The 5,000-nt window shown below is 34.8% G+C and overlaps 1 long non-coding RNA gene across 1 annotated transcript in view; it reads left to right on the plus strand.

Annotated features, from left to right (window-relative positions):
- The window catches only part of LOC135216527 (uncharacterized), a 209,699-nt gene that overhangs the window by 7,609 nt on the left and 197,090 nt on the right, over positions 1-5,000 (plus strand). The gene's annotated exons all lie outside the window — the stretch shown is intronic.

A 5,000-nucleotide genomic window follows, 5' to 3' on the forward strand; every position in this document is an offset into this window, starting at 1 on the left:
CATAATTTATTGATTCAAATTTATCAGAGTTAAATACCATCCTATTTACCTCTGCCCAATCATATACTTTGTTAAGGTCTCTTTGTAGAGCGTTCCTATCTTCATCACAACAAGTATTTCTCTACTTATTCTTGTGTCATCTGCGAAACTACTCACTACCAGAATCCTTCACATTATTGTCTATGTCTTCAATCATAATAACAAACAGTATTGCAGCTAACACCGTACCTTGCGGCACACCGGATATTTACCTTGACTTCATCCGATTTCTCGTCGTTTGCAATAACTATCTGTTTTCTGTTGTGTAAAAATTCTTTTAACCATCTTCCTACTTTATCCACGATATTGTGTTTTCTAATTTTCTTCGCTAATATATTATGGTCTACTTTATCAAAAGCTTTTGCAAAGTCTAAATAAACCACATCTGTTTCATTTTCCGCTTTTCATATTTTTGAATATGTTCTCACGGTGGACTAACAGTTGGGTTTGTGTACTTTTTCCGGGTACGAAACCATGTTGGTCCTTTATTAAACCAAACAAATTATTTTTTTTTATTAAATCTTTTTCAATAATATTTTTCTTCATTACCCTTTCATACACTTTCATAATATGTGATGTTAGACTCACAGGCTATAATTACTTGCCTCTAGTCTTGATCCACTTTTGAAAGTAGGGGTAATATATGCTAATTTGTGCTCATCATACATCTTGCCTGTATCTACACTTTGTCTTAATAATATTGCAAGTGGCTTTGCGATAGAATGAACTACTTTCTTTAACAAATAGCGAGGAATTGCCATCAGGCCCTGCAGCAGCTCCATTTTTAATTTCATTAATAGCCTGCACAATATCAGCTTCATTAATATCTATGTCAGCTAAATATTCACTATTTTCATCCCTTACTTTTATATCATTATCTTCATTATCTATTCTAGGGGTGAATTCTCTCTTATATCGTTCTGCCAGTATGTTGCAAATTTCCTTTTTTTTCATTCGTTAATCTCCCTTCAATTCTCAGAGGGCCTATTTCTATTCTTCTTTTATTCATCTTCTTCGCATATGAGTATAATAGCTTGGGTTTTGCTTGATATTTAATAGGGTTTTTTGTTTTTTCTTCCAAGTCCCGTTTTCATTTTCTTTTGATTGTATAATCTTTTGTTCTGCATTTTCTATCTTACTTTTTAGTTCTATAACTTTCCATGCATTTTTTTCTTTTGCAAGACCTTTTTTCCACTTTCTGATTTTCTGGAACAAGATCCTTCTGTCTCTTGGTATGCATGAATGATGTTTACTTTTCTTCTTCGGTATATATTTTTCCACTATTTTCTCCAAATAATTTTATATAATATCTCCGTATTTACCCTTATGTCATCACTTACGAAAATGTTATCCCAATCTTTGTTTAATTCTTCATTAATTCTGACCATTTTATATTTTTACTGTAGAAGTTGTATTTTCCATATCCTTCCCACTTTTTCATTTCTTGCTTATCTCTATTTTCACTTGCTTTGGAATGAACTGTTAATTCTATGACATTATGGTCTGAAATATTCGCATTATAAACTATTATTTCTTTAACATAATTCATCTCGTTCACAAATACTAGGTCTAAAGTATTTTTCCTTTCCTGTTGGCAGGTGATTTATTTGTTGAATGTTGTATTGCTAGTAGCATATCTAATAGCTTTTCAAATTGCCTCTTATCTTCTGCACTACTATTACTCTCTTTTTTATATGTATAAGTACAACCACAATCTCCTATTCGTTCTTTCCATTCTACGAAAGGAAAGTTGAAGTCACCAGATAGGAGAATAGTCCAGTCCTTGTGATTTCTACATATATCATCCAATTTTTCAATTATTAAGTCAAACTCTTTAGTATTAGGAGGTCTATATATTACTATGTTCATCAATTTTTCAGATTCAAATTCTACCGCTATTAGTTCACATTCTGAGTTACTATATTTCTCATATATTTTTCCTTGTTTTTTGTCTTTCCCATATATTGCGGTTCCCCCTTGATTCCTATTTTTTCTATCTGATCTATAAGTTTGGAACCCTTTTATTTGATCATCATTCCCAGTCTCTTGGGAATACCAGGTTTCACTTATATTCATTATATCTATTTTCTTTTCATTTTGGGTTAGTTCTTCTAAGTACTCTATTTTTCTTTTTGAGTTACTCGTAACTAAACCCTGCGCATTCATCACTATGATGGTTTGCGTGTTTTCTCCTTCATTTAATACTGGTAGTAATAAGGATTTTCCATGTCTCTTTCGTGTTCTGGTATGTTGTTCTTTTTTTCATTTCCAGAAATTCTGACATTAAAAAATCCAACTTTTCCATAATATTTGATCTTCCTTCATCATAATTATTCATTTTGTGTCTGAATCTGCAATTTTCTCCGTTTCTGCAATATCCTCTTGCATAATAAATACAGTTATTATCTCTTGAGTAGAATTTCGGAGCTGATGCTTTGAAATTTTTTGCTGACACCTCTGCATATCTCATTGGTGGTTTGCTTTTCTCTTTTACCTGATATTCTTGATTTCTCTCTTTATTTGTTTCTTTCTTATTTTGGATTTTATTACTTGGTTGGTTATTTATTTGATTATGATTCATGGCTACAGGGTGCATATATTTGCATTTTTTGTCGAACTTACATCCTTTTCCTTCTTTTAGGTTTTTACATATTTTTGATGCAGATCTCTGCAATCATCCCCATATCCATCTAAGTATGCACATTTACCATATATTTCATAGTTTTGACATATCTTAGGATGTTTGTAGTAACATCTTTCTCCAAATCTGCAATTCCCTCTTTTCAAAAGGTTGAACAGATTTTGTCTTTCTTGTCTATTTTTTCCTCTTTCCCGTCATTGTATAGATCTGGGTAGAGCCTCTTCGGGATTTGCTTTTCTGTTGTCATATCGTAATTTATTTCTTCGTAGGTATGCTGCTTTATTGCCTCATATGTAGTATCAATGAGTATCTCTGCATCCATACTTTTATCTTGTTCTTTGTTTTCCTTATTTTTTTCTGTCATTTCATTTTGTTTACTTCTCTTCCATTTTCCTTCTTCCTTTTTCTTCTTTTTTCTTCTTCTTCTTCCTCTTCCTCTTCTTCTTCATCCTCAACTATTTGTACATTCAATCTTGATTTAATAACATTGTCTATCCATGATAGACATGTTGAACAAAAAATTCTTGTATCTTTTCTCAAATCTTGTATTACCTCGCACACTGTGGATGGGTCGGAATGTTGCATGCAGCACATTTTCTGATTAAGTTTTGTGGATTGACTATGCTATACCAAACCTTACACAGTTTGCATGCTTTTGGCATTCTTTTTCCTAATGCATCAATTAGGATATTCACAAGATTCACCTTATTCATTTTCTTTGTCGGAATATGTTGGTTTATGTATATTTTCTTATGAGTCTCTTGACCACTTGGATTTTATTTGGAACTTCTTCAATTATTTTCAAGATGTTTTCATTAGATTTGTTCCAGTTTGAAGGATATCCTTCTAATATATCTATGAAATGCTTTTTGTATCTTTTTGGTTAGGACTGTTGCTGATTTCATAGATGAGAAATGCCAGTTCCCTTCCTGCTACCTCATCGTATTGCGAATCTGCTAGACACGCCAAATTACGCCACCTCTTCCCGCAGTTGGAACTTACTGCCATCTTGTTCTGATTTATAGTATTACACTTGATAAACTAACTTAGAAGACGCTTTATCCCTACATTCACACTAATCTTATCACCGATAGTTCACGAACACTTCTAGATATTTCTCAAATTCTAGTCGTATGTTAAACTTGTGATATCTGTTGATTAATCTGACTTCACGCGGGTACGACTCACCAAGCAAGATGGCTACTTACGAGAGAGAGAGAGAGAGAGAGAATTGTTTTAGTGTTGAAACTATGATTTTTTAACTGAGACATAAAATACTGAGAGAGAGAGAGAGAGAGAGAGAGAGAGAGAGAGAGAGAGAGAGAGAGAGAGAGAGAGAGGACTGGTAGGTAACTGTAAAATGAAGAAGCATCGAAATGAAACATAATTCGTAAATTGAATTTTTTCAAAGTCAGAATCATAAGTGTAGATTGTTGGGGGCAGGGGTTATTATTTACATTAAATGTACCGTACAAAAATTAGTTTCAGGAAATCAAATTAATAAAAAAAAATCGAAAGCAATTAATGAAGTGATTCTAGTTATAAATAGACCGTCATGAAATGGTATCTCTCTGTGTTTACCGAAACTGTCGACCGGAACAAAAATTGACCCTCCTACCTTTGCAGTCTCCGAAATTGAACGGTCAACATACTTGTTGTCCAAGGAACCCAACACTCACTCACCCAGACATTCTCTCTCTCTCTCTCTCTTCTTCCCCATTCACCCTCTCTCCCCACTCACCCCCCTTTCCTTATAGTCTTGCCCTGCTTATGTTCCTTCAGTTCAGTGCCTGTTAGATTCTTGCATTTCCCATTTGCTTTTATCTATATCCCCTCCCCCTTCCCCCATTCCCTCTCCCTTCCAGTCATGCCGATTCATCTTCCCCTTTCCACTTCTCTTCCCAGTATATTATCTTCCCCTTCACACTTCTCTTCCCAGTCTCTCATCTTCCCCTTTCCACTTCTCTTCCCAGTCTCTCATCTTCCCCTTTTCACTTCTCTTCCCAGTCTCTCATCTTCCCCTTTTCACTTCTCTTCCCAGTCGATCATCTTCCCCTTTTTCAACTTCTTTACTTTCCCAGTAACTTTCAATTATACGTCCTCTTTCCCACTTCTCTTCCCAGTCTCTCATCTACCACTTCTCATCTCTTCCCAGTTTCTATCTTTTCCCCCTCACGTTTCAGGTCCTCCCTTATCGTTCCTCTTCTCCACATTCTCTCCCCCCAGTCTCCCCCTTTTCACTTCTTCCCAGTCTCTTATCGTCCTCTTCTCACATCTCTTCCCAGTCTCTCATCTTCCCCTTATCACTTCTCTTCAAGGT

The sequence above is a fragment of the Macrobrachium nipponense genome, chromosome 11, assembly GCF_015104395.2.
Source record: "Macrobrachium nipponense isolate FS-2020 chromosome 11, ASM1510439v2, whole genome shotgun sequence".
Classification (NCBI taxonomy): Eukaryota; Metazoa; Arthropoda; class Malacostraca; order Decapoda; family Palaemonidae; genus Macrobrachium; species Macrobrachium nipponense.